The sequence below is a fragment of the Peromyscus californicus genome, unplaced genomic scaffold, assembly GCF_007827085.1.
Source record: "Peromyscus californicus insignis strain IS unplaced genomic scaffold, ASM782708v3 Scaffold_15__1_contigs__length_86483966, whole genome shotgun sequence".
NCBI lineage: Eukaryota > Metazoa > Chordata > Mammalia > Rodentia > Cricetidae > Peromyscus > Peromyscus californicus.
In genome coordinates, this window is record NW_026294447.1 from 18,490,573 (window position 1) to 18,503,312 (window position 12,740).

The 12,740-nt window shown below is 36.6% G+C and overlaps 1 long non-coding RNA gene across 1 annotated transcript in view; it reads right to left on the reverse strand.

Moving 5' to 3' along the window:
* LOC128110715 (uncharacterized) overlaps nt 1-11,544 on the reverse strand; it is an 87,032-nt gene extending 75,488 nt beyond the window's left edge. The window contains exons 1-5 of the long non-coding RNA XR_008218290.1: nt 11,307-11,544; nt 9,368-9,504; nt 7,977-8,069; nt 7,074-7,157; nt 201-410 (exon numbers count right to left, since the gene is read on the reverse strand). This is a non-coding gene — a long non-coding RNA (uncharacterized LOC128110715). The remainder of the gene's footprint in view (nt 1-200; nt 411-7,073; nt 7,158-7,976; nt 8,070-9,367; nt 9,505-11,306) is intronic.
* Between the last annotated feature and the right edge of the window lie 1,196 nt (nt 11,545-12,740).

Genomic DNA, 12,740 nt, shown 5'->3' on the forward strand with positions numbered 1-12,740 from the left:
TCTCTCATATACCTCTTCTTCTTCTTCTTCTCCTCCTCCTCCTTCTTCTATTTAGTCGTCTCTTTTATCACTAGTTGTATATATGTGTGTATGTGGGTATGTGTGGGTGTGAGTTGTGTGTTTGTGTGCATGTGTGTGTTCCTAAATATAACCAGTTCGGTCCATAATACATTACCTGATTGTGTATTTTCAGGACTTACCACTTATCACTGGACAACCAGTTGGTGTGTGCTTCCCTGGACAAGACCACCTCTTCTGCTCCCAACTTCCATCACTTGGTCATTGTGTAGGTAGATGCCTTGTGGGCTTTTTTTCTATCCACTTTAGTATGTCCATTGGTGTTGTCCTTGTTCACCTCATGTTTTCGCAGTCATGTTAGTGAGACTTCATGGGCATAGCCTCTAGTTTTACTAGGAGACACAAAACATACTCATGATTTTCTGGCTCTTAGAATCTTTCCACTACCTCCTCTTTAATGTTCCCTGAGCCCTAGGTGCAGGAGGGTTTTGTAGATGTATATATTTTGACTGGGCTCCACAACTCTGAGTTTTGACTCATTGTAGTTTTCTATAGTGGTCTCTGTCTGTTACAAAGAGAAGTTTCCTAGATGAAGGGTAAGGACTATGCTTATCTGTTCATATAAGGACAGATGACAATAAGAATGTCTGGAAAAGACACAAGGAATCATACTGTTAACTATTTGCCTTTAAAAAAGCCCACAATGCATGTAATTCAATGTATGATTATATATATATATATATATATATATATATATATATATATATATATATATATCTTCAATGAACTTGCCGTATCTAGGCTGACAGTACTCCCTCCAAGAGCTAAAGGCCATCTAACATAAACCTCAATAACAGACCCAAGAAGCCCTTTTGAGTTGATGGCCAGGGCTTCCAAGAGAATCCCAAAACATAGAGCTTATTCCTATTGACCTTGGCCACCTTGCAGAGGTGGAAGGTAAGTACCTATATCTGAAAATATCATGCACTTGAGAAACAGGGCCCAGATACCCTGAACCAGAACTAACCTGAATAGTTCTTCCCTGAGAATTAGCTTTCGTGGCAGGAGAAAGTCTCATCCAAGCTTCCAAAGGAAGGAGACAATCAAAATCTTACCAAGCTATTAGACCTATATACCACATCAACTACCAGCATGGCAAGATTACCCTAAGTATATATGCATACCTTAGCAGTAACCAACAACTTCCTAACTGGACTTAAGACATGCTCAACAAGAAGGAAACCATGCAAGAAGGAATCCATGCTTGGTACTGGAAACCTGGTTAACTACTCAGTGCTAGTGAAGTCATGATGTTTGGAGGAAAATCTACAGCAGCTAATTTACTAAATCAGCATAATCTCTAACAACAATCTATAAACATTTTTCTTATCAGTTAAAATTATCTTTAAAGTTATTTTACCCAAATAAAGACATATACCTACTAGTTTTTTCTTATCTCACTTTATGAATTAAAGCTAATTTTACATTTTCCTGCACTCAAGAAAAATAATTAGTTCATTCTACAGTACTAATAATATATCTATTCTGTTTAAAACCTAACTAATTTCCTTCCAATTTTTTAATATTATCCTGGTGGGTATACCAGTGAGTTTTGAGTGCACCCCAATGATTCCTATGAATTGGTAGCTTTAAAGGTATAAGTAGATAAGTATTTCTATCAAATTTTGGATATACTGGATATTTTGTGTGCATAAATACATACAAATTAAAATATAGTCAAAGTATGTAGCATATGAAATGAATGATACTATGCAAAGTATTTTCCAAAGTTATTATTACTTACTCTACATAAAACTTATACTATGGCCAGGTGGTGGTGGTGCACACTGTTAATCCCAGCACTCAGGTGGCAGAGGCAGGTGGATCTCTGTGAGTTCAAGGTCTACAGAGTGGGTTCCAAGATAGGCTCCAAAGTTACACAGAGAGACCCTGTCTCAAAACAACAACAACAGCAAAACTTCTACTATGTCTCATGTCCTCAAAAATCCTACAATTTACTTAAGAAACTAGTATTTGAAGAAGAAAGCATGATAAATGTCATACATGTTACATTAGCTGAAGGAGTCAAATAATTGTCAAAATACATAATATGTTTAATGCAGAAAAGCAGTAGTGGCTCAGAGTAATCTGGATGGTTCTACTAGGAATTTGTTTTACAAATATTCAGTAGAAATCTTTTATATAACAAAGATTATACTAAATTCTTGTGATCTTAAGAGAATTGAGACATATTTCTGATGTCATATAACTTCAGTACAGCTTAGATTGCTTCATATCTGACTTTAAAATGTTGGTAGATTGGAGGACAGATAAAGTAGAGAAATCAGAAGATCTTGCAGTAGTATTTGAACACCTGATCCCATAATAATACTCAGAGAACAGTAAGTACACAAATCTACTTGATATCAGAAGTATCAAAATACAAAAGATGTACAATTCTTTAACCAGCACCAGGTTTCACATTAAAAAGAAAGAGAAAACTTGAGTTACATGTCTTATTTACTTCTCTATTACCGTAATAAAATACCACGGGAAAGGCCACTTACAGAAGAAAGAGTTTATTTGAGCTCTCATTTCCAGAGGGTGAAGTCCATTATGGAGAAGCAGAAGTGGCAGATTTGGTTGCTGGAACAGCAAGCTAGGTGCTCACATCCTTCAACATAAGCAGGAAGCCAAGACAGCGAACAGGGAACGGCTCCTGGCTGCTGAAACCTCACATCTTCCCTCCAGGGATGGATTTCCTCCAGCATGGCTGTACCTCCTGAGCATCCTCAGACACACTACATGACTGTACAGTACATTCAAACATCTAAGCCTATGGGAGGTATTCTCATTCAAACCACCGTACTGGACTATAGAAAATATAGAGAGAATGACTCAGAGGCAGAGATGTGAAAGCAAGATATGTTGCTTAAGCAGACACTCTGTCTGGAAAGAACATTATAAAATATGTGAGAATATTAAAACAAATTCAGTCAGGCACATAGTAAAGATAACACTGAATGCCCTTCTGAAAGTTAACAGAAGATAATTGTCTTTCATATAAATAATGGCACTTGGCAAGTTGGATACAAGTTAATATTGCTTTAAAAACTGAAATACAACACAGTGCATATGAAAATAAAATTAATATACACGTGTATGTATCAAAAGAATTTACTGAATTAGATATTACTCAGAGGTTTGAATGTGAATTAAAACCTGGCAGTGCAAAATTTTGGTTAGAAAATTAATTACAGGCCTGTGCATGAGGTTCAAGCCAAAGGGTCCAAAGGAACTTCAAAATGTTCCATTTTATACCCTGACATGTATCAGTTTGGAAATATAGAACAACTGCTTTTACAAATAAAGGAGGCAATAGGGAGAATGGAATCATAATGCAAACTTGGATCGGCTACATGAAGATGATGGTTAGAGTTGGGAGGAGAGAATAAAAGGGAAGAAAGCAGGGGTATTTGGGGAAGGAACCAAAGATTACCAACTTATGCAGTAGGAAGAACAAATCAAGCAGAAAAGGAAAGGGTTCTGAATTGTCATCTTACCAGGTTTCTCTACTGCATGCTTCCTCAACTGGAAATGACAATTGGAAACTTGAGAAAATCCACCACATAAAATCACCTTTCTTTCACCCTAGAATGCCTAGTAATAATTTCTAGGGTTTGTCGTTATTAGGTTTCCTGAGATTTTGGGATGTAACTTGTTTTTGTTTGGTTGTTTGCTTGATTCATTTTTTGAGACATACTCTGTCTTATAAAGCCTAACTTGAACACAAAGAAAAGACCTGCAGCGTTGACCTTTCAAGTGCTGGCATGGAGAGCATGAGTCATCATTTTACATGATCTGACACTTACAAATATGGTCAGAAAGTTTTACCTTATAAGAAGATATGCTCTGAGATATCGTTCTGTATGCTGTGAATATGTGCTGCTCTGATTTGATTGATAAATAAAATGCTGATTGGCCAGTAGCCACGCAGGAAGTATAGGTGGGGCAAGCAGAGAGGAGAATTCTGGGAAGAGGAAGGGCTGAGTCAGGAGTCTAGCCAGACATAGAGGAAGCAAGATGACAAGGCAGAACTGTGAAAAGGTACCAAACCATGTGACTAAACATAGATAAGAATTATGGGTTAATTTAAGTGTAAGAGCTAGTCAGTAATAAGTCTGAGCTAATAGCCATACAGTTCATAAATAATATAAGCTTCTGAGTGATTATTTTATAAATGGGCTACAGGATTGTGGGAGCCTGGCAGAACACAGAAAAACTTCCAACTACAAAGATTATAAGTATATTTAGCCGAAGGACACAAAATATAGGTGGGTATAAGCTAAGGACATTACCTATGTTGGATGAGTCATAAGCAACACTAAAAATAAGTTAAAACTCAGTGTTTTACTTAATCAAGGCAGGTTCTGCCACAACGTACACCCACCGAATAAACCCTAAATGTATTTAAATATCTCATGCTCCAGCTTACTGTTTTCACCCTGATCTTTGGCCACAACTCAAAAACACTGAATTTTTATCTATTCATGAAAGATGTGAACATCTGCTCTATGTTGCCTAGTCTTATTCATTTCTTTGGCTCCGTCCTCTTCTTCCTGCCTCTCTTTCTCCCCACCTGCTCCTCATCCTTATTTATTTTCACATTCAAACTGTTCTTTGACTATGTAAATTTGAGTGGAATTAGTTTAATAAACTTATACGCAATCATTTCATTGGTCATGTAGTCAAAACCCACTACTGCAGTGGACACTGTATTAAGTCACAGATAAACCAAATCACCATGATGAGTGCAGTCTACTGCCTATTCCTGAATTCTAGTTCATTATTTGGGAGATAATCTTTGTACAGATGACATTTCACTCTTGTAGAAACTAGAAGTGTGGAGCTCACAGAATATCACTTCAAATCTTAGCTACAGGAGTCATCTGTCACACCTAATTGCATTTATTAATCAATTAACTATATAAGAGATACATTTAATGAGGTAAGTGCTGAAATTTCCTGTGATTTAGAGACAATAAACTCAATCAGTTTCATGAAAACCCTCGAGCAACAAGGAAAGCTGGACAAATCAGGACACCAGCTGAAGGACTGCAGCTTAATGGAGCTCATAATCAATGCCACACTGTATGGAGAAATGTGACTAATACGAACAGAAGCATCTCATTATGAATACAGTTGTCTAACATCTTTTTATTCACATTTTGTAGATCAGAAGAAACAGCTACTTATTTCAAGTCATATTGTTCTAAAATACTGTGTACTAATGATTTCTTAGTTTCTTGCTTTTCATTGAATTGTAACAGGGTAATAATAATAATTACATGAAAAATAATTTTCCTTGTTTTTACTATGCAGGACTACACAGGCCATTTCTATGCAAGCATATAGTGTGCTTTGAGAGTACTCCCCTCAATGCTCCATCTAATTTCAGCCTCCTCCTCCTTTTACCTGCTTTGTCCCCAGACACTTGCACATCTGTTTTCATGTTATCAGGATATATAACCATATATATAGACATAATACAGTAATTTCTTTTGCTGTGGACTATTTCAATAAAAAGACATACAAATGCTATATGGTTTTTCCGATATCTTGTTATTTTTATTTATATTTTGTTATTTTTATATTTGTATATATTTTATTATTTAAAACTATTGTTTTGTGGGTATTGGTGTTTTGCCTGTATATGCATCAGTGCTCTGCATACATGCAGTGCCATAGTAGGCCAGAAGAAGGCGCTGGATCCCTTAAGACTGAGGTTACAGAGGGCTATGATCCCCCAATGTGGGTTCTAGGGAACAAACCCAGGCCCTGTGGAACAGAATCCAGCCTCTTATTCTCTCAGCCATCTCTCCAGCCTCTAAAGTTAATTTTAGTATTTCCAATTGCTGAAGAAATTTTCAAAAAATAAAAGTACTGACAATTCTTTGCTCTTTTCCAGTGTTGAATTATATTATTTAATAGCGAACACCCTTCTATGAAATAAAATTATAATAACTCCTAGCTTTTGCTCTTTTTTTTTTTACACAAACTAGGGTAAACATTTCATTTGATGTTTAATATTCTTTCCACTACTAAACTTTTACCTAGTTGATAATGTAACTATAGTAGTTATAATTGGGGTAGTTAGTAATTATTCCTTTTCAGATTGAATGAGACAAATGGCAGGGCTAGGAATGGCAGCATATTAAGAATATCAACGTATGAAAACAACTATTTTAAAGTACAGTTACAAAGAAAGGAGTGAGAGCTATTTGAAAATCTTTTCTAGGTACAAACAATCACATTTACTGAAGCATGTTATAGAAATCACAAAAGCAAAAGATATCACAAATAATTACTGAGAGACACAATGGGAATCTAGACTTCTCAGCTCCTTGCCACTGCTGGCCAAATACAAAATGAGTGTAATCTACCATGATTAATTGCTTGTGTTTTTTTTTCCCCCAAACTGTATAACTGAGAAATAGTGTAATCAATGATACAAATGTAACTCTAATGTATCTTTCATACACAACCTTAATAGCTTTTATTCTGTCCAAATGTTGCTTTGCAAAAGAAAGCACTATATTTAAAAATATCAGTTTGTATTATTGCACTACCCCAGGTGACATGTATATATGAATTTTTATATCAAACATAAAAATATATATTGTGATCGATCTTACATTTTAATATTCTCAATGAATTGATGTGGCAAATATGTTTTGAGAATCTGATACAGTAAATAGATGTAAGATCTTGTTAATATATCATAGAATCCACAAAACAAACAAATGGTCTGATTTCCTCTAGTCCGTGCAGTTTCTGAACCGCTGCAGTAAAAGACCATCCAGGGAATTGACTTCCACCCTGCTGACCGACGCGTTCATTGCTTGCGCCATCCTTCAACACAATCCTTCCACCTACCCAAGCACCACTCAAGACACTGACACCTCATTGAATGACCCTTCATCACTCCTAGTCCTCTTGAAGACTTCCATTAAAAAAGGGCAAGTGTTGCCCCAGAGCCTGTTAGTGGCTCTCACCTGTGAGTCACCTGACTTTTGTTTCCAGCTTGTTAGCCATCTGTAAGCCATTCTTCATCATCTTCCTGCAGTGTCTTCTCTCTGCTGCACAAAGAACTTCTGATTAGAAAAGTCTAGCTAATATTGAGGAAAGTTGCATTGACTTCCACCTTTCCCTTAAATGATTCTGTTCTTCCTGGATAGCTAATGAAACAATATCCCCAACAATAACAACCCCAGTTTCTTCAATTGATAAATTCACTATCATCTCAGAAGACATTTAATTTTTTAGCTTTTAAAAAATTAATAGAAATTTGTGCCATCAAAGATGATACTGCAATAAATATCGTTTGTTACCCCCAAACATACCTTCAAGGCGTCATATCCTGTAATTAAGTTGCTAAAAATGCAGATGATACACATAATAGTTATTCACAATATCACTGCTTTCCTACTTGAGTCATGAGAAATAGGAAAAGCTGTAAGTACACTTAAGTCCTGAATACTATGTATGCTATTATTGAAACAAGTGTATTTACTGATCTAGGATTCATTACTGAAACATCAGTTTATGTGCTGGCAAAAATAAATAGCCATTTTATTATGAAAAAATGATCTCTGTATTTATGACAGTGAAGATAAAATTTATGATAACTCTTACCCTTGAGCCTCTGACGCCTGCACTCCCTGTCAACTGCACTTTTCAACCAATGACCTCTGAATGTTCTACACATAAGTCTTACTGAAAGTATTACACACAAATGCAAAACTAAATGCAAAGCCACAGAGTAAATATCAAACAAAATCACAGACTACAAACCATCTATCTATGTAAATGTATGTGTAAATGCACAGAGATACACACACATATACACATGCATACATACATACATACATATATATATATATATATCATATACTTACTACTCAAATTTCCATTGTAATGTGTTTATTACACATATGGGATTATCCTGCAGATCATGAGCAGTGAAAATTTATGGTAGAATATGTCAATACCTGGGTAGAAGGGGAAAAATAAGGGACATTTTCTGTCCAATGTGAGGAAGACTGCATTATTTTCTTTAAATGCATGACGGTGAACGAAAACTTTAAAGGAAAATACTGTGTGGCTATATTTTCATTCTGGAAGACCACAATTATTTAAAGTAAACTTTTAAACACATTCTGTTGATATACAGTGAGAGAATTGATGAATATTGTCAGGTTCTCCATGTGCCTTCACCTTGCTCCTCCCAAGTCCTGTCCTGGGCAGAAAGGAATCAGCGTTCAGAAAAAAGGAAGGCTCTCCCTGGCTTATACTGCACCTGAAGGAAGAAATATTGTACATATTTTTGTACTGAGCTTGTCTTGAACTCAAATTGTCTAACTTCATAGCTGTGTACTAAGAAGCATATTTGAGGAGCTCTGGCTTCTTCCGCCACACCGTCCTATCGCTAGGAAGAGTTGCACCCATATCTTTGTTATCTTTGCTGCCTGTATTGAACCTTAAATGAGGGAGAACTCAAGAAAAGCTTGAAAGGTAATATAAAACCAAATGGAATAAGATACAATCAAAATTCACATCAGCTAATTATGCCTCCACCATACCTCCATCTTTGCAGGCCACCATGGATCTACATATATTGGAAAGACGATACTTTCCACATAACAGGTCAAACATATCAAAGTGCATTTGATAACTGTGTAGATATGTGTGTAGTACAGTGCCTAAAAAGAGGCAAACTTTGCAATTACAAGCACAGGAACTGCTATGGACTGTGATTGTGATTTCATTGCACTAGGATACAGGGCAGCTGTATTTCTTACTCTTGCTTGCTCTCTTATTCCTCATGCAATTGCGAGGTCTCTTCACCTTGCCTGTGTATAGAACTACCGGTCTGCAGACAGAATCCGAGTCATATTTTAGAACGTAACTGTGAGAACAGAGTGGCCACAGAAAAGCTTGCTGTTGTGATTAGTTTCAGGACCTCTGGGATATTAATTCATCATTGCACCTTCTCATGACTTCATCCATTATGCCTGTCTATAGCCCATGCAGAGCAAAGAATGATGCAGACTCCAACTGAAGCAATAGCACGAGATTACCAACACAATTACTTTCCGTGTAGGTAGAGAATTTTCCATGCCAGCAGAAATGGCTACAATCTGCTTTAGAAATATCCTTGTTGCTTTGGCTTTTTAAGGCTGCTTTGAGTGAGATTAGTAATATTAATCTATTCTTTGGTAAGAAAAGATATTGTGTGTGGAAAATTAAATGGGACCATCCATTTTAGAATTGAAATGCTAAGCCTCACCCTTCTTCTGCAACCTCATCATTTTTCTCCAGTTCGCTGCGGGTGTCCATGCTACAGGAAAGCATCCTTGTTCTCTCCCTTTGTTTGAATCTGATTTTACAAACAACCATGGTATCCATTTCCTCGGCTTACAAAATCTGTGAACAAGCAGAGCCAAGAATCAGCCATTTTATTCCCTCTTCAAAATGCATGAAAATCCTGACTGCCTTTCCTATGTTCCCTCATAAAACATCAGTGTAAGTGAGACTACCAGCTTTATCAATAAACATAAGAGGGATTTTTATAATGTTCCTGCACATTAATTTGAATTTTTCAAAGATTAATAATTACTGTTGAATGAATTAAGTACATGGTTTTTGTCTCTCACAAATTCAGAAGCTTTCTGCTAACAAAGATTTTTCTCTAAAAACTGCTTTTCACCTCTTAAAATGAATGCTAGTAAACAGAGACCAAAGAGGAATTCACATCTTTTTGACACAGAGCCTGAGCGCCATCTGCTGGTAAGATGCCTCCATGACAGCCAGTCGTCCTGTAATTCAAAAAGGAATAAAAGGCTGATATGCTTTGCAGTGTTCTGAGCAGCTAAGGCGGGAGACAACCGGCGGGTGGGAAACTTTCTGAGCACTCACATCACACTCGGAGCAGGTAACACATTAGGGCAATGGTCCAGGGAAAATCACATTTCTGGGTCACTGCACTTACAGTAAATCTCTTCAGCCATTTAGATGTTGCTTTTAACTGCAGTTCCCTGTGCTTGCTTTGGAGACTAGGTCACAGCGGAACAAAGGAACAGAAAGGAAATGCATACTGGAGCTGAAGACTTGGTGCAAGGCTTGTCTACCATGTGCAAGGCTGTGGATTCAAGTCTCAGCACTGTAAATAAAAGGAAACTCTAAGAGTGCTGAGCTTCCTCCATATATAAATGGATAGTCATCTGCCTCAGAAGCCCAAACTTTCAAAATGTTTTAGGCTATTCAGTGTCTTTATAAAACCAAAGTATTGTAATTTTATCATACTACAGAAAAAAAAAATCGGAATACATTCTTCGTAAAACTAGCACTGGTGAAGTTTTCAAATTTTTGGCTTTTTGTCTTACTACTGGCACAGTCAGCTCCAGGCTTGCGGCAGGAGGCTCCTGACTTAGCCCTTCTAGTATTTTTACCACAGTAAAACCCTACTCTTCCTGTCTAGCACAGCAGCTACAGAAACCCTTGTTTAGCCCATATTCCTCACCCAAGACCAGGCTTCTAAAAGCAGTGTAGGGTGAAAATTACTTGTTGGTTTATTCTTCATGATAGCAAAATAAATAAATAAATCTAGTTGCATCAGTTTATCAAGAATTGGAAATCAAAGTGGGAAATTTAAAATATGTACTACAAATAAAATATATAAGTCGTTTTTTAATTGTTTCACAAAAGGAAAACTCTATAGACGTAGAACAAACTATAAAGTTTTATATCTCAACAAGCAAAGTCAATCTTGCTGCAGATTTACTTTGCTATCATTCAGAGTCCCAGCTTGTCACCATAACTGCAGCCATAAATCCATGGTCAGTGACTCTGAACCTACTGGCCTCACAAGGAAGTATTTTCAAACCGTAAATATCGGCTGATTGAAATCCAAGGTCATGTCTTCAGGATGATTTATCGAGCTAGTTAAAGAAACTGCCTCAGACTTATTCCAAATGAACAAGAACAATTTCCACACATGTGGCTACATCCTTCATGGAAATATTCAAATGATTAGAAAGCAGTATCATGGGGTGATTTTTTTTTCTCTCCATTTTATGGACAAATGCAATGGAGAGAAAAAAAAATGTGACTAATTTTAAATTCCTCAGAAGTAAGGGATTGGAGAAATGGGTAAAGAGTAGCACCCAAGGGGAGAGGCAGAGTGAGTTTCTATGGAGACACTGTGCATGCTGTAAGGGTTCACTCACCTGCCTGCTTCAGCTCTGGAATTCCTTTTCAATTCAGCTCAGTCATTATTTCCTCTTAGAGGTCTCACCTGACCCTGTGACTTGGTCAAATTGCTCTTCTGTCTGCTTCCTGGCACTTGGATCCCAGATTTTATCCCAGTAGAGGTTTGTGTGCTTACTTGATTAATTTCAGTCTCTTATTGAACAGTAGACTTCTTGTGATACATATTGTCCTTAATGTTTAATACACTTTGCTTTTGGAGTCTTGGACCAGAAAAAAAAAAAGACAAATCATCTCAATAGGCAAATAGTCAGTAGGTCAGTGAATAAAACAGTGGAAAAGGTAAAGAATTGGCTCAGAACTTGGTTTATATCAGTTTTATGGATTGGGGTTTTATGTGTCATGTGCTAAGCTTGTACTCGTTCTATAAATGAAAAAAATCAACACTAGCAAATGGAGTTGAGCTAAAGTCTCAAGAGTGTAGGATGTCATTTGAAATTAATGAGGTACTTGAGGAAAACTTGAGAACAATCAGGTCATTTAATTAGTAGCCCCCTAATGTTTGCAGATTGCCTCTTGTCCCTCTTAATCTTTCCCCCTGTGGCAGTGTGTCAGGTGTCTTATATAATTGTTTATAGCTTATGTGATGATATGAGCAACAATACCAAAAGTTTTGTTACAAGAAATATTGCAAACAGGTGAATGACATTGATATTTGCAGAAAATGTTTTTCACCAGGCATAGAAGGGCACATCTGTAATCATAGCATTCAGAAGGTGGAGGCAGGAAGATCAGAAATTAGTTCAAGGTCATCCTGAAATACATAACAGTTCAAGCACAGCATAAGCATGAAACCCTGTCTCAAAACAAAAAATGTTTTCATAGTTGCCTATGTAATGCTGTTAAAAAATTTAGAGTTAGAATTATTGTAAAGTTGACAGTAAGAATAGAGGGGAAAGAATTAAAATTATTATGAAAAGCATGTTCCTAGATCTAGTCTCCATTTATGTTCATGTATGCTGGTGAGGATGTAAAATATATTTAATACCTTATGATGTAATATGAAAAGCACAAAAGTCACTACATTTTGAATAAATGTAGGTCTACTTTTTTTTGTTAGAAACCACACAGTAAAATTTTGAGGTATCCTGGGCTGGATAAGTGTCTTTGGGGAGGATATAACATTTTTTGTATACAAAGGTGGTCATAAACAGAAACAGAAAAAGGTCTGCTCCAATAAAACATATGTTTAACAAACAAGGGCAGCTGATGGATTTGTCCCACATAGTGGACAAACAAGGGCAGCTGATGGATTTGTCCCACATAGTGGAGAATCAGAAGTAAGGCTCTTCCCACTTAGAATCTCTGCAAATGAGAAAAGTGGGTTCTAGCTTGACACCAAAAAACTTGCACGCTAGTAACAAAATCATTCACATTTGAGCAAATGAGAAAAA